At 41.1% G+C, this 18,419-nt stretch overlaps 1 pseudogene; it reads right to left on the bottom strand.

Annotated features, from left to right (window-relative positions):
* Window positions 1–392: 392 nt before the first annotated feature.
* Window positions 393–1,252, bottom strand: LOC132401322 (Y-box-binding protein 1-like; annotated as a pseudogene).
* Window positions 1,253–18,419: the final 17,167 nt, after the last annotated feature.

Genomic DNA, 18,419 nt, shown 5'->3' with positions numbered 1-18,419 from the left:
AGTCAGGGCAATCCAATGACTCACAGAAAGATAATTACTTTACCAGTAATCTTTCACCATTTGGTGCAGCAGTTGATCAAAATCCTGTTGTTCGTTCCATTGTTCTTAAGCTGCTGTTAAAGTATAGTTTTGCTGATGTGAAAGATTACCTGCACTGCTATCACTCTGGCTGAAAAGGAAGAATTCCTTCAGATGCACATTCAGCACAGTGTGAAAATACAACAGTAGAAACCTTACAGTTTGTTGCCAGAATTCGCCTGTTTTGATGCTGTTGTCCAGCCTCTTTGTGAAAAACAATACACATTGGCTGAGGATTCAAAATATGTACTTGCAAAAGAAACTTTCCCGCAAAGGATTAAGTGTATGATTCTCAATGGAGGGAAAAAATTGGTTCAAGATTTACCTTGTGCGAAAGCTGTTCTGTTTGAATGGAATTGATTTTGTTCTCTGTTAAGTTTACCTTCTTCCCCAGTAACCTGGTTTTCATTTATTTCACCACCCTCAGTAATTTCTCCCTGGGCTGGTTGCTATATCGTGGGCGGCAACCGTAGCGACAATGAACAAAGTAAGGTGGGTAACGCTGTCTTCTGTAAGGAAGGCGATGTTGCTGATTTTGATCACCTTGGTTTTCTCCATCCATTGCTGACTCTGCTCCAACTCCTTTCTCTCCACCTTCAATGTTCTGTTGGTAGTTACAAGGTGAGCCTCGCAGGCGAGGGTTGCAGTGACGATAACGATTTCTGTCCATGTCATATTGGCTTCCTTGGACTGGAACTCCTCCAGGACCAGTTACGTTTGCTGCTTCTGCACCCTTTTCTACTTCCGCTACGTCGAACTCCACAGTTACACCGTCTCCAACATTACGGAGGTATTTCCGTGGGTTATTTTTTTTATATAGCAGTCTGATGTACAGACAGATCTTCCTTTGTATCATTCCTGTTGATGAATCCATATCCATTTTATGTTGAACCACCTTACTGCTCCAAGAACCTTTGTTGCAATTACTTTCTTCTCCCTGGGGGATTTGGGTTTTGTGGTAAACTATGTATACCTGTCTGGACACACCCCTCTGCTGAGTGCTCCTGTGGCTCCTCCCACAGACCCCTGAATAAAGGCGATTGGAGGCACTGCTCCTCCCTCAGTCTCCGAGATGTCATGCTCCATTTTGCTGCTAATAAAAGCCTATTGTTCACCTCCCGTCTCCGAGAGTTATTGATGGCGCATCAGGTTTGTCTGGCTGTTGCTGCTCCATCTCGGCCTCACTCATGGTGTTGACAGGCTGCGTGAGGTGGCTACGGCTTGGGCTGGTCTGAGCTGGGGGCTCCTGCACTCTCTCCTCTTCTTTCTTCTCTCTATTATAATTCCTTTTCACCAGTTGCGGTAAAAGCCCTACATTTCATATTCCTTGCTTGTATTGTTGATCTAGTTTCTTCATCCTTTTCTGATACTCCTGCAAAGTGTCCTCCTGTAATTGCTGTAGCTCTCTTTTGAGAGATGTCAATTTTTCCTGGTAAGTCTGCTCTTTTACTTTCAGGTAGTCTTCATCATCCTGTTTATTGGCAATGTCTGTCTCCCTGTTGATGCTGTCTAGCCCCTTCTTGTTGTTGTAATAGTGGATGATGGGTGAGAGGAGAGCTGCAGACATCTTCCCTACGGAGCTGCCCTCCTTTGTTGACACATCTAGTACCTTGATGGTGTGCCAATCCAACTGGATTTTCCTGAGCCATTCACGTCCCAGCAATGGTGGTCCTCCATTTCTCAGTACATAGAGGTTCAGCTGCTGTGTTTTATCCCCGTAGATCACTGTCACTTTAATTTTACTTTTGGGACACACTTTCTGCCCTATGTAAGTCTTTAGCAGTAACAGTTCATTTCAGAGGTATGTAAGAAAACAGTCATTTGTAGTCATGTACAGAGATCACTGTTAAAGCTGAGCCTGTATCCAACTCCATTTTCAGATTGACACCTGCCACTTGTGGAGTGATCCTTATTCTTCAATCATCTGTCTCTTTCAGGCTGTGAGGTTGAAGACAAGACAATTCACTTTCATCTGGGTCATTGTCATCAGTTTGCTTTCTTTCATTTTGTGTACATTGTTGTATTTTCCTTCCTGGGCTTTCTTGTTTCTCTGTATTTTGCCCTTTTTCTGCTGTCTACTAGCCTTGCATACTCTACAAGTGTGCCCCTGTTTGCCACAGTTCCTACATTCCTTGTCATTAAACCAACGGTCCTCAGGGTCATGTGACATGTTCCCACAACTGTAACATTTCTTTCCTTCATTTCTGCTCAGTAGCATATTCCAGGGATTTTTGTTGAACTTCTGAAACACCTCGTGCGGCTGTTTCTAATGATATTGAAATGTTTAGCGCTTTCTCGAATGCAAGGTCTTTTCCACACAAGAGCTTCTTCTGTGTGATTTCACAGTACATGCCACACACTAACCTGTCCCTCAATGCGTCTGATAGACCTGCTCCAAATTGACAATGTTCTGATAATTTGCACAATTCAACACAATATTCAGAAATGCTTTCATCCCTTGGGATCAGCGTTGGCTGTGATCTCGCCTGGATGTGCTGTTGCTCCGACGTTCTCAACTCTAGCCGAACTCCCATTCCTTTCAGATTTGTGGCCTCACTCTGCCTCCTTTTTTCCACTGCTTGGCTCGTTCCTTGCATTCTTCCTCCGAGTGCCGTTATCAATTAAAACATGGCATTCTGATACGATGTAGGTTCATTAACCTCGTTGCCAATTTGTTGTGTATGTGGCCGTTTACACAACAATATCATTAATAAAAACACCAGAGACTGGAGCTAAGTTAACGGGGCTTTTTACTTATGGAACCCAAACTGAACACATACATACAGATCAATACACGCCCAATAGCGTGTGCTCAATAAGGTGTTACTACGACTTAAGCTAGTCCCATAGTATACAGTAGGCTATATGGTACAGATAGCCTTAAAAACATGAAGTTCATTCAAATGGAACTGATAATTACATAATTATGGGGCAAGAAAAATGTGTGGTCAATTACTTTAAACTGAGGGAAAACATTTACAAGTTTTCCACAAGTTTTCTGTCAACATCTCATAAAAGTGCACATGAATAGCTTCCAATCGCTGGATTGTTTTACCAGCAATCTCTGATTTGTTTTATCGAGGCTGCCTTCCTGATGCGATATTACTCTGTCAAGCTGCCTGAAACAATGAACTTCCTTTCTGTATGAGTCATACCCTATTTCATTGTGCCAGCACAATATACTCAATCTTTGGGCCTGTTGCAGACCATTCAACCGCCTCTATGTTCGGCTACAGCTATCCAATTACAATGCTTCCCTGTTCAAGTTGTTTCAACTGTTAATATTTTGAAACACATGCGGATAATAAAGATTTGTAGAATTTATTCATCTGGTTCTGATTCAGTCATAAAATGAGTTAGATCAATACTAGAAAAAATACATACATAGGAAATGTATGGGAACATGGGAATCTCATTTTCTGAATGCCAATTTGGCAGTAATTCAATGTCAGTAATATTAAAATGTTATTACTGCCATCTAAAATAAAAACACAACAAGAAATTATATATGAAAAAGCATGCAGACTCTGGAAACCCAAAGCAACTCACACAAAATACTGGAAGAACTAACCAGGTCCGGCAGCATCTATGGAAATGAATAAACAGTCAATGTTTCGAGCTGAGGCCCTTCTTCAGGACAGGAAAGGAAAGGGGAAATATTAGGAAGAAAACATTTGAACAGGACTCAGATATAGCCTCATCATTGAAATTGGAATTGAGATTAACTATATTTAGCCATTTTGGTTCCAGAAAAATTCAGATGGATATATCAACACAGCATGTTAAAAGTGATAAATAAAATAGCCTACATCGAATAGTTCCCAAAAATGTTGAGTGGAATTGCATTGTGCAATTAACTTCTGCTCATAACTTCCAATACTGTCATCAGATCAAGTTTTTTGCCACTAACAAGTGAATATTATTGCTGCTTTCCTCTAAGTGGCTGCATGCTACATCAGGGGCCGATATCAGTAGAGTTTTTCAAAACTTAAAAGCTTGCTCCTCTTAGAGGAGAGTTGTTTTGGGGTTGGAGAAGATGATGGCAAATTCAGGAATGCATTCAGCCAGCAGAGGTTGCAGTGTATTGTAGATGATCCTAAAATGGTGTTGAGTGCTGAGGATCATTGACACTCATTCAATGGCTAAGGAAAAGAGCTTCAAATAAATACAAGCTTAATTTTGGCAGACAGTCCTGAAATGAGTCTATGAACAGATTTATACCCACAAATATGGCATTGGACAACCATATGATACAAATTCTTAAAGTAAAAGCAGTCTCACTGTTCTTAATTTTGATCAACATTAATGCATTTTGAGAAATTGAACAATATTCCCCAAGCTACAGTTTTCAACAATATGTACTCAGGATCAATATCCATGTCCTCCACTTCATTTTCACAACTTATCATGGTTTGATTTATTACTTGTGTTCTGGTCAACTGGCCGTTGATGACAGACACTTCACTGTAAAGCATTGTATGATACTTATAAATCATACCTTTAAGAGAGGCACTTTCTCTGTCCCTCCTGCTCTTTTTCTTTTTAGCAAGATAGTTGGCAACATCCAGTTTCTTGATTTGTTAGGACATGAAGGGATATGGGGGAGGGGAGGTAAGAGATTGGGGCTGAGAGGAAAAATAGATCAGCCATGATGAAATGGCAGAGTAGATTCAATGAGCCCAATGGTCTCATTCTGCTCCTATATCATATGGTTGTATGATCTAAAGGGCAGGGGATAGGTGCAGTAGCATTACTAGTTGTTGGTGTTGAAATTGTTGAGGCAATGGCTGAAACGGATAAAAAATGCCAGGTGATGACAAACTGCTTCTCCTCTTCACATCGCAAACCCCTTTTATCCCAGAATCTCCTCTGATTTACTGTAGGTACTTATTAAGTTGTAGATGGTGTAATTGTGAACCTCTAGTTAATTACAGTCCAGTTAGCTTTTAACTGTTAATAGAAAATCTCTTAGATATACAATAGATAGCACTATTGAAAATGAAAACCAAGCAACGTTCATTTGTAAAGGGTGAATTTGGTTTGATGAAACAACCAAAACGAATAGTGCATGTTATATATACAAACATTTGTACTTCATATTTCTTGTACCTCATCATCTGGCTTGTCAAAACATGGAGGTCCAAGATGCGCTGGAGAGCAGCTAAAGGCACATCTGCCCTTCAGCCCAAGATGACAAGCATAAGAGAGGCAACTTCAATCTTTTAGAAAAATGTAAACGGAGCATTTTATTACTTCAATATTTTCAATGAATTGTTAGATTTTATTGCATTTTAGAATTAATTTACTGTATGTATTTTTATTTTAAAGCATCTTTATTTTGTTTAACTACTTAAATCTTCTTTGATAGTTTTCAAATACGCCGGAGTTACTCAAAGATAACTCAAATGTTTTTTTTAACAGCAGGTGAGTCAGTTCCAGAACAGAGCCTGAAGATATACAGCTCCAAGCACAGCTGAGAGCACTTTGGTGTAGGGCAATTGGAATCGACCCTTTACATTTGGCACAACTAACTTCATGGGGGTGAACAACGTGGGTGTTAAAGTCTGAATCTAAGTGATCCAGATCATTATGTATTAGGAGTATTTTGAGAGGTTAGTGATGAAACATATTATCTCTTGCATGTGAAGCAACATAGATCCACTCCATTTTGCCTACCAGTTCAGAGCAGATTCCATCTCATTGACTGTACACTCCAGCAAAGATGCATACATCAGTGTGTTTTATATTGACTACAACTCATTAATCAATACCATCATCCCCTCTAAACAAATCAGTATACTTCAAGACCTTGGTTTCAATACCTACTTGTGCAATTAGATTCTTGATTTCCAAACTTGCAGACCCCAGTCAGTTCAGATTGGCAACAACATCTCCACAAATCCCATCAGCACAGATACACCACAAGATTGTGTACTCAGTGTAAAGCAAGTAGAACAGTGGACAATGATGGTGTGCCAAAACACAACTCCAATGCCATATTCAAGTTCGCTGACGTACTGTAGACCAAATCAAAGGTGGTGACAAATCAGCATATAGGAAGGAGATTGAACATCTGACTGAATGGTGCCATAAAAGGAATGTCTTACTAATCGACTTCAGCAGGAGGAAATCAGCCAATAATGAGTGGAGGAACAGTGGAGGAGATGGCCAGCAACTTTAAATTCTTCCGTATTATTATTTCAGAGGATCTGTCCTGGTCCCAGAACATAAGTGCAATTACAAAGAGGTTCTACATCGTTCAGAGTTTATGAAGAGTTGGCATGACACCTAACATTTGACAGACATCTATAGATGAGTAGTTGAGAATATATTAACTAGCTACATCACAGCCTGGCAAGAAGCACCAATGCCCTTGAACTGAAAATTCTACAAAATGTAATGTATATTACCAGTCCATCATGGATAAAACCTTTCCCACCATTGAGCAGATCTGCATGGGACATTGTTGCAGGAAAGCAGCATCTATCAGCAGGAAGCCCTACCACCCAGGACGTGCTCTCTTCTCACTGCTGCAATCAAGGTGGTACAAGAGCCTCAGGACTCACATCACCAGGATCAGGAAGAGTTAATATCCCTCAACCATCAGGCCTTTGAACCAGAGGGGATAACTTCACTCATCACATCACTGAACTTTTCCCAGAACCTATGGACTCACTTTCAAGGACTCTTCATCTCATTTTTGTGATCTTTATTGCTTATTTATTATTATCATTTCTTTCTTTTTTGGATTTGCTCAGTTTATTCTCTTTTTCACACTGGTTGAATGCCCAAGTTTGTGTGGCCCTTCACTGATTCTATTCTGGTTATTATTCTATTATGGATTTATTTGAGTAAGTCCACGAGAAAACTAATCTCAAGGTTATATTTGGTGACATACATGTACTATGATAATAAATTTACCTTGAACTTTGCTAATCAGGAAGCGGCTACAGACATATTGGTGGCCACCAACCTTACATAACTGTAGAGTTAGGTAAGGGAGAAATACAAAGAGATCTAGGAGTCCTTGTTCATCAGTCACTGAAGGTGAATGAGCAAGTGCAGCAGGAAATGAAGAAGGCGAATGGAATGTTGGCCTTTATTACAAAGGGAATTGAGTACAAGAGCAAGGAAATCCTTTTGCATTTGTACAGGGCCCTGGTGAGACCACACCTGGAGTATTGTGTACAGTTTTGGTCTCCAGGGTTAAGGAAGGACATCCTGGCTGTAGAGGAAGTGCAGCGTAGATTCACGAGGTTAATTCCTGGGATGTCCAGACTGTCTTACGCAGAGAGGTTAGAGAGACTGGGCTTGTACATGCTGGAATTAAGGAGATTGAGAGGGGATCTGATTACAACATATAAGATTATTAAGGGATTGGACAAGATAGAGGCAGGAAATATGTTCCAGATGCTGAGAGAGTCCAGTACCAGAGGGCATGGTTTGAGAATAAAGGGTAGGTAATTTAGGACAGAGTTAAGGAAAAACTTCTTCTCCCAGAGAGTTGTGGGGGTCTGGAATGCACTGCCTCGGAAGGCAGTGGAGGCCAATTCTCTGGATGCTTTCAAGAAGGAGCTAGATAGGTATCTTATGGATAGGGGAATCAAGGGATATGGGGAGAAGGCAGGAACCGGGTATTGATATCAGATGATCAACCATGATCTCAGAATGGCGGTGCAGGCTCGAAGGGCCGAATGGTCTACTTCTGCACCTATTGTCTATTGTCTATTATAGCTTACACACCCTGCACCGACTGTTTCTATCTCCTACCCAAGATCCACAAACCCACTTGTCGAGGTAGACCTATTGTTTCAGCTTGTTTCTTCTCCACTAAACTCATAGCTGCATATCTTGACTCTGTATTACTTACCGCCCCCCCCCCCAGACATCTATGACATGCTCTGGATTTTTTCTTAATTGTAAAAATTCTATCTCCTTTTCTCAATTCCTCTGTTTTCACCACATCTGCTCTCAGAGATGAGTCTTTTCATTCTTGAACGAAGGAGATATCTCCCTTTTTCTTCCTCCACTATCAACACAACACTCTTTTTACAATATTTTTTTATTCAGAAGAAAAAAAAGATTTACAGAGTGCAACACATAGATACATCTCAACATAACTTGTGTACATTCATATATTGTAATACAATTGATCAAAATGTTATAGCATAACAGATAAAGGTATATCACTCTGTAATCAAAAATTTAAAGATAGTTCATACATCATAAAATAAATTTTTTATATATATAAAAAAAGTCAACCCCCTACCAACTACCAAAGAAAAAAGCTGATGGATGAAAATGGATAATTAGAAAAAAAAAACACATTCACTTAAGAAGAGAAGATAAAAATATACATAAAAGTCTGTGCACTGTTAAACTTTATAAATTGGAAAAGTAATTTAGGAAAGGTTCCCAAATATCATAAAAAGATTCTTTCGAATTTAAGACTAAGCAGCGGATCTTTTCTAAATTTAAATACGACATAATATCACGTAGCCATTGAAGCTGTGTAGGAGGGGTAGACTTCTTCCATTTAAGCAAGATTGCTCTTCTTGCTAAAAGAGAGCTATCCCCCTTTTTCTTCCTCCACTATCAACACAACACTCAACCACATCTCTTCCATTTCATGTACATCTGTTCTTATCCCATCCCCCCACCAACCTACCAGGGATAGGATTCCTCTTGTCCTCACCAAACACCCCATTAACCTCTGTGCCCAGCATATAATTCTCTGGAACATCTGCCATCTCCAACAGGATCCTACCATTAAGCATTTCTTTCCTTTCCTCCCACCTTCTGTTATTCATAGGGATCATTCTCTATGCAACCCTTTTGTCCTTTCATTGCTCCCCACTGATCTCCCTCCTGGCATTTATCCTTGCAAGCAGAATGAGTGCTACACCTGTCCCTACACCTCCTCCCTCACTACAATTGAGGGCCCCAAACAGTCCCTCCAGGAGAGGCAACAGTTCATCGGTGAGTCTGTTGGGTTTATATATTGCGTCCAGTGCTCCTGGTATTGCCTCTTGTATATCAGGGAGATCCGATGTAGACTGGGAGATAGTTTCACCAACCACTTACGCTCTGCCAGAAGAAGCAGGATGTCCCATTCCGATATGTCAATCCACAACCTCCTCTTGTCGCGATGAAGCTGCACTCAGGTTGGAAGAACAACAGCTTATATTCTGTCTGGGTAGCCTCCAACCTGATGGCATGAACATCAATTTCTCAGACTTCCGGTAATGCTTATCCCACCCCTTTTCACCATTCCCAATCCCTTTATCCATCTCTCACCTTGTATCCTTGCCTGCCCGTTGCCTCCCTCTGGTTGTCCTCCCCCCTTTTCCCCTTTTCTTTCTTTCATGGCCTTCTGTTCTTTCCTTTTGGATTCGCCCTTCTCCAGCCCTGTATCCCTTTCACCAAACAACTTCCAAATTCTATACTTCATCCCTACCCCTCCCGGTTCCATCTAGCACCTTGTATTTCTTCACTTTTTATATTTACTTCTTATCTTTTATTCACCAGTCCTGCCGAAGGGTCTCAGCCCAAAATGTCGACTGTACATTTTTTCCCTAGATGCTGCCTGGCCTGCTGAGTTCCTCCAGCATTTTGTTGTGTTGCTTGGATGTCCAGCATCTGCACATTCTCTCTTGTTTGTGTATAGACATATTGTGTCGTCTCAGTGCAATTTCATCTACACCACTTTCGCTGACAGCTCATTCTGCACTCTTATCACCCTTTGAGTGAAGAAGCTTCCCCTCATGTTCTCTTTAAACTTTTCACCTTTCACCCTTAACCCATTACCTCTATTTGTAGTTCCACCCAAACTCAGTGGAAATAGACTGTTTGTATTTACCTATCTATACCACTCATAATTTGATATACCTGTATAAAATCTTCTCTTAATGTTCTATATTCCAAGGATTAAAGTCTTAACCTATTCAACCTTTCCTGATAACTAAGGTCTTTCAGTCCTAGCAACAGCTTGTAAATTTTCTCTGCACTCTTGCAATCTTATTTACATCTTTCTTGTAGGTAGGTGACCAAAACTCTGCAGAGAGTGGTGAGACAGTTCAGTGCATCTGTAGATATGGACACTATTGAGGACATTTACAAAGGGCCCAAAGGGTCATTGGAGACCTGAGTCACTGCAACCACAAACTGTTCCAGCTGCTACCGTTGATGCCTTTTCTGCTCAATCGGTGAACCTGAGTGAACTACATCTTTAAGCTTCTGATGCCTGATTGGCCACTGCTCAAAACTATATTGGCTTTTTATGGTACATAGTAAGAGTTTAATAGACATAGAAATAAGAAATAACTACTCTGCTTTTCTAGTAAACTAGAAGAAATAATTCCTCAAGTTTCAAATGTACTGAATTTAATTAACTTTCCAACTTGGCCATCTTTCTGGCACAAATTTAGATCTTTGGGTAATGGCAGATAAAAGAACAGTGTTAATCACCATTTTGCTAGTACACTGAGGTACATATTGGCATCTAATGAAGAGCAGGCAAGATATTTTTAATGAGTGGAAATGGTTCAACAAAGTGAACTAAAACATTTCATTTACAATATTGTACCAAGATGACCAAAAGTATTAAGCGTAAAGCCAACTCTGTTCCTGTAGAACAAAATAAAAATCCCAATGCACATTGGTTCTGGATATATGGACTCAAGTTCAACATTTACAAATTTCAAGAAAAAATTAAAAAATGTAGTCATTAAAAATTTTCAGTAGTACATACACTGATAGGTTAATCAAACAAAAGGCAAATTAACTTTAATGCAAGGAAGTTCAAAGCATTACATTTACTTGGGATGTAGATAGAATTAGAAGAAATAATTATAAGTAAATAGTAAGTTTTAAAATTAATGAAGAATCACAATTGAAAATAGAAAAATTAAGAAGGATGTCATAAATGAGATTTTCCGTTATTAATAGATTAGTAATGTAAATAATAACAATAAACTATTTGAAAACATTGCTTGGGTCTTAGGAACTTTATATTCATATTCTTGCAGAATATTTCTGTGAAAGTGATGAGTTTTTTTTTAGATTGGGTAGACGGATAATCATTAGAAAGGGATGATGAAAATCAGTTGTGTGGTGAGAATGGAAGCACAGAAATGAATCTTACATCAGAGAAGGTTCAGTGACGGAATTCAAAATCAAGAATATTTTGAGAGGGAAAGGCTTGGTGAGCAAAGGACTGCAAATTTGAAATTGGAATTGGTTTACTATTGTCACATTTGCTGAAATATGGTGAAAAGCTTGCCTTGCATTCTATTCATACAGATCTGTTCATTACAAACTGCATTGAGATCATACAAGGTAAAACTATAACAGATTGCAAAATAAGATGTTACAGATCAAGAAAAAAAGTGCAATGCAGGTGCATGAGCATAACAGGCAAAATGTCAGGACAAAAATCAATTTCATTGCACGGGAGAATCATTCAATATCCTGATAACAGTAAAGTAGAAACTGTCCATGAACATGGTGGCACATGCCTTCAGGGTTTTACAGCTTTTGCCTGATGGGAGAGGAGAAAAGAAGGAATATCTGAGGTCGGTGGAGTCTTTGATTATGCCAGCTGCTTTACTGTCACAGTGAAAAGTATAGACAGAGTCCATGGAAGGAAGGCTAGATTCCACGATGTGCTGAGCATGTCTGCAATTGTCTGCAGTTTTTTGCAGTCATAGACGTAGCAGTTGCAGTACGAAGTCCATGCTTAATGCAGACAATATGTTTTCTATGGTGCATTGATAAAACTTGGCAAGGATCAGTGGGAATATGCCAAAATATTTTAGACTCCTGAGGAAGTAGAGGGGTTGATGAATTTTCTTGGCCATGGCATTTACATGGTTGGATCAGGACAGGCTGCTGGTGACGAAGAACTTAAAGCACTCAGCCTTCTTGACACTGACACCATTGATGTAAACAGGAGCATGTGCTCTGCCCCCATTCCTGCTTTTGCTGACAGTGAGAGGAAGATTGTTGTCATGACACCAGGTTAGTAAGCTCTCTGTTTCCTCCGACTCATCATTATTTGACTTGCAGATAGAGTTAGAGCAGAATCTGGCCTCAGAGTCATGAATGTATAGGGAGTTGAGTCGGGGGCTAAGGGCACAACCCTGTGGAGCAGCAGTGTTGAGAATAATTATGCCGCAAGTGTTACTATCTATTCTTACTGCTTCTGATCAAGAAGTTGAGGATCAAATTGCTGAGGGAGTTCTTGACTCTACTGTCTTGGAGTTTTATAATGAGTTTGTTTAAAGTTATGGTATTGAAGGAGGAGCTGTAGTCAATAAACAATAGTCTAATGTGAAAAAGGATCTTGTGCTTTCCCAGTGTATATGATAAATAAACTCTTCTCGGGCTTCCAGCCATGTACAGGTTTCAATTTTAACCACTGTTTCAATGACAAACTCTGCAAAGTTTGTAACCAAAATGTCAGCTAAAACTGATACCTGTACCTGGCTGGAAGCCTGAAAATAGTTTAACGTAGCTTTTACTCTCCTCGGCTTCATACATAGATGGACACACTCATATTCTCTCTCTAGTCACCCTTTTGCTCTTAATATATGCATAGAAGTTCTCAAGAAAACTCCCAAAGTCCTCTTTCTGCCCTCCTGATTTTCTTCTTAAGTGGATTGCTTATACTTCTTAATGGAGATGCTTCATCACGGCTGCCTATACCTGACACATGCATTCTCTTTTTTCTAACCAGTGCCTCAATATCCTTCATCAACTAAGATTCCCTAATGTAGTATTATGTAGGTACGTAATAAAGAACTTCAGTTCACGGTGTGCAATGGGGGTAGGTCATCTGAAACCTGAAATGACTTTGGCGAGCTGGATGCACACACTGAGATCAAGCTGAAGTCACGAGCTGCTCGCATGAGATCGTGTGCAGCTAGTACCATTCTGTAAATAAAAATGTTAGATTTATCCAACCCCATTATTAAAAACAGGCATAACGTGGTGTCAGAAGTCAGCATGAGGATTAAGCATGGAGAGTTATGTACTGTGAGCAATGAAGAAAGAGACGCTAGATTCCGACAGAGGAGGCTGCCGGCCAGAGAGCATGCTGTGTCCTGAAGCTGCCATTGTTCACAGAGTTCACTGAGGAAGATTCAGTTGAGAGCCAGAAAACTCTCATAGATAAGCTAAGTCCTCCCACACCATTATAGTTAACCCACAATCTAACTGATAACTGAAAATGATTCAAACAGTGATTCAATGTATATTTAGCAGCCAGTCGAGCCTGAAGGGCAGACCATGCAATCTCAGGCTAAGGAGCTGCAAAGGGCAGAAACAACAGTTCATGCTGTGAAAACAGAGGGGCAGAGAAGACAGACAGACATACTTCATTGATCCCGAGGGAAACTGGGTTTTGTTACAGTTGCACCAACCAAGAATAGTGTAGAAATATAGCAATATAAAACCATAAATAATTAAATAATAATAAGTAAATTATGCCAAGTGGAAATTAGTCCAGGACCAGCCTATTGGCTCAAGGTGTCTGACACTCCGAGGGAGGAGTTGTAAAGTTTGATGGGCACAGGCAGGAATGACTTCCTATGACGCACAGTGTTTCCTAAAGCGAGCTGGTTGCATGTACCAAGGTCGAACAGAAACCATCAGCTGAGCTGGTCCTGCCGATCATGTGGAGCTAGAGCCACTCTGTAAATAAATAAGTGTTAGTTTTCTCCAACGCAGCTTGTCTTTAATAAGAAGGAACATAACACCCAATTCAGTCAGTCTTGTTCTTCACTATTACAGGTGCACCACCTATAAAAAGTATTCACCCCCTTGGAAGTTTTCATGTTCTATTGGTTTACACTCGGAATCACAATGGATTTAATTTGGCTTTTGTGACACTAATCAACAGAAAAGACTCCTCCGTGTCAAAGTGGAAAAAATTCTACAAATTGGTCTAAATTTATTACAATTGTTAAATGCAAAACAATTTATTGCAAAATTACTCACCCCCTTCAAGTCAGTATTTGCTGACTGTACCTTTGGCAGTAATTCAGGTTGAGTCTTTGTGGAAAGGTCTCTATCAGCTTTGCACATCTGCACACTGCAAATTTTCCACATTCTTGTACAAAACTGCTCAGGCTCAGTCAGACTGCATGGGTTCATGAGTGAACAATAGACAATAGACAGTAGGTGCAGGAGTAGGCCATTCAGCCCTTCTAGCCAGCACCACCATTCACTGTGATCGTGGCTGATCACACACAATCAGTACCCGGTTCCTGCCCTCTCCCCATACCCCTTGACCCCGCTATCTATAAGAGCTCTACCTAACTCTCTCTTGAAAGCATCCAGAGACTTGGCTTCCATTGCCTTCTGGGGCAGAGCATTCCACATATCCACCACTCTCTGGGTGAAAAAGTTTTTCCACATCTCTGTTCTAAATGGCCTACCCCTTATTCTTAAACTGTGGCCTCTAGTTGTTGACTCACCCATCAGCAGGAACATGCTTCCTGCCTCCAGTGTGTCCAATTCCTTAATAATCTTATATGTTTCAATCAGATCCCCTCTCATCCTTCTAAATTCCAGTGTATATGAGCTCAGTCACTCCAATCTTTCAACATATGACAGTCCCGCCATTCCAGGAATTAACCTTGTGAACCTAAGCTGCACTCCCTCAATAGTAAGAATGTCTTTCCTCAAATTTGGAGACCAAAACTGCACACAATACTCCAGGTGGGGTCTCACCAGGGCCCTGTATAGCTGCAGCAGGACCTCTTTACTCCTATACTCAATTCCTCTTGTTATAAAAGCCAGCATGCCATTAGCGTTCTTCACTGCCTGTTGTACCTGCATGCTTGCTTTCATTGATTGATGTACAAGAACACCTAGATCTCGTTGTACTTCCCCTTTTCCTAACCTGACTCCATTTAGATAGTAATCTGCCTTCCTGTTCTTGCCACCAAAGTGGATAACCTCACATTTATCCACATTAAACTGAAATTGCCATACATTTGCCCACTCACCCAACCTGTCCAAGTCACCCTGCATTCTCATAACATCCTCTTGACATTTCACACAGCCATCCATTTGCCATTTGTCATCGGCAAATTTGCTAATGTTACTTTTAATCCCTTCATCTAAATCATTAATGTATATTGTAAACAGCTGCAGTCCCAGCACCAAACCTTGCGGTACCCCTCTGGTCACAGCCTGCCATTCCGAAAGGGACCCGTTAATCGCTACTGTTTGTTTCCTGTCAGCCAGCCAATTTTCAATCCATGTCAGTACTCCGCCCCCAATACCATGTGCCCTAATTTTGCCCACTAACCTCCTATGTGGGATTTTATCAAAAGCTTTCTGAAAGTCCAGGTACACTACATCCACTGGCTCTCCCTTGTCCATTTTCATAGTTACATCCTCAAAAACACCAGAAGATTAGTCAATCATGATTTTTCCATCATAAATCCATACTGACTTGGACTGATCCTTCTACTGCTAAATGTGTCATAATTTCCTCTTTTAAAATTGTCTCCAGCGTCTTTCCCACCACTGATTTCAGGCTAACCGGTCTATAATTCCCTGTTTTCTTTCCCCTCCTTTCTTGAAAAGTGGGACAACATTAGCCACCCTCCAATCAGCAGGAACTGTTCCTGAATCTATAGAACATTGGAAAATGATTACCAATGCATCCACAATTTCTAAAGCCACCTCTTTAAGTACCCTGGGATGCAGACCATCAGGTCCAGGGGATTTATCAGCCTTCAGAATCAACAGTCTATCCAACACCATTTCTTGCCTAATATAACTTTCCTTCAGTTCATCCTTTACCCTAGTTCCTTTGGCCACTATTACATCGGGGAGATTGTTTGTGTCTTCCCTAGTGAAGACAGATTCAAAGTACCTGTTTAACTCGTCTGCCATTTCCTTGTTCCCCATAATCAATTCAACCATTTCTGTCTCCAATGGCCCAATTTTGGTCTTAACTATTTTTTTTTTGCTATTGACATACCTAAAGAAGCTTTTACTATCCTCCTTTATATTCTTGGCTAGTTTATCTTTGTACCTCATTTTTTCTTGGCGTATTGCCTTTTTTGTTATCTTCTGTTGCTCTTTAAAAGCTTCCCAGTCCTCTGGTTTCCCGTTCATCTTTGCTATGTTAAACTTCTTCTCTTTTATTTTTATACTGCCCTTTACTTCCCTTGTCAGCCACGGCAGCCGCTTACTCCCCTTAGGATCTTTCTTCCTCTTTGGAATGAACCGATCCTGCACCTTCTGCATTATTCCCAGAAATACCTGCCATTGTTGTTCCACTGTCTTCCCTGCTAGAGTATTGTTCCATTGAACTTTGGCCAGCTCCTCCCTCATAGCTCCATAGTTCCCTTTGTTCAACTGTAATATTGACACATCTGATTTTCCCTTCTCCTCAAATTGTAGGTTAAAACATATCATATTATGGTCACTACCTCCTAATGGTTCCTTTACCTCGAGGTCCCTGATCAAATCCGGTTCATTGCACAACATTAAATCTAGAATTGCCTTCTTCCTGGTAGGCTCCAGTACAAGCTGTTCTAAGAATCCATCTCGGAGGCACTCCACAAACTCCCTTTCTTGGGGTCCAGTACCATTCTGATTCTCCCAGTTTGCCTGCATGTTGAAATCCTCCATGACAACTGTATCATTACCTTTGCGACATGCCAATTTTAACTTCATTCAACTTACACTCTACATCCAGACTGCTACATCCACCCCACCCCCTCTGCCAGTCAGCCTGTCCTTTCGATAAGATGTATATCCTTGAATATTAATTTCCCAGGCCCTGTCCGCTTGAAGCCATGCCTCTGTTATTCCCACAACATCGTACTTGCCAATTTCCAACTGAGCCTCAAGCTCATCTACTTTATTCCTTATACTTTGTGCATTCATATATAATACTTTTAATTTGTTACTCCCTTCTCCTTTCATATCAATTCCTATTTCACTTGGCCATATTGTATGATCTCTTCTTGAGCTTTCTGCTCCAGTGATTCTGTTGTCCTTTTTAACTTTTCTTATTTTCACTTTCCCTTTAATTCCATCCTTATATTTCCAGTTCATCCCCTCCCCCTCACTACTTAGTTTAAACACATCCGTGTTGCAGTGGCAAACCTGTCTGCCAGAATGCTGGTCCCCCGCCTATTAAGGTGCAACCCGTCTCTTTTGTACAATTTATCCCTACCCCAAAACAGATCCCAGTGGTCCAAGAATGTAAATCCTTGCTTTCTGCACCAGTTCCTCAGCCACACATTCAGATCCATTATCTCCCTGTTCCTGCCCTCTCCAGCACGAGGAACTGGAAGCAAACCAGAGATAACCACACTGGAAGTCCTGCTTTTCAGCCTTCTTCCGAGTTCTCTGAAGTCCCGCTGCAGAATGTTCTTCCTCTTCTTGCCGATGTCATTTGTGCCGACATGCACTACCACTTCCGGCTGTTCACCTTGAGGATTTCCTGCAATTGGTCTGTGATGTCCTGGATCCTAGCACTAGGGAGGCAACACACCATCATTAAATCTTGCCTGTTGCTGCAGAATCCCCTTTCCGTACCTCTTACTATGGAGTCCCCTACCACCACGGCTCTTCCTGATGTCTGACTCCTCAGCTCTGCTTCTGCACCAATTTTTGGCTTGCAGACCTGTCCACCTCTCAGACTGGCAATATCTCCTGTCCTGACAGCTTCCAAGAGGGTGAACCTGTTTACAAGAGGTACAACACCTGGGGTCTCCTGTACTTCAAGCATCCTTTCCTTTCTCATCATCACCCTCTTTCTCTCTTCTGGAATCCTCGGTGTATGACCTCACTGTAGGTCCTGTCCAGAAAACTCTCATTTTTGCGGATAAACCTGAGGTCATCTAGTTCTTTCTTCAGTGCTGCAATATGCTCCTTCAGAAGCTGAATCTGGACACACTTTCCACAGCTGTAGCAGCCGGGGGCACCATCAGTGTCCCTGACCTCCCACATCATGCACGTAGCACACTGAATCAGCTTAGCGGTCATGTCTTTACCCTCTCCAATTGTGCCTGACGTAGCCTCCTCCCTCAGACTCCTCGTCAAAGACTAGCACTTTTCACACCAGGTACTTCCCTCAACCAGGCCGCTTCCCAATAGGGAAGCTGTGTAACTTTGGCTTTAAGCTTGGGGTTATTGTCTTGTTGGAAAAAAATCTTCTCCCAAGCTGCAATTCTGTTGCAGACTACATCAGAGTTTCCTCCAGGACCTACCTGTATTTTGCCACATTCATTTTACCCTCTATCTTTCCAAACCTTCTGGGCCTGCTGCAGTGAAGCATCCCTACAGCAAAATGCAGCTATTACCATGCT

Source organism: Hypanus sabinus, chromosome 10 (assembly GCF_030144855.1).
Source record: "Hypanus sabinus isolate sHypSab1 chromosome 10, sHypSab1.hap1, whole genome shotgun sequence".
Lineage (NCBI taxonomy): Eukaryota > Metazoa > Chordata > Chondrichthyes > Myliobatiformes > Dasyatidae > Hypanus > Hypanus sabinus.
Note: the sequence above shows the minus strand (reverse complement) of the source record. Positions and strands in the feature narration are given on the sequence as shown.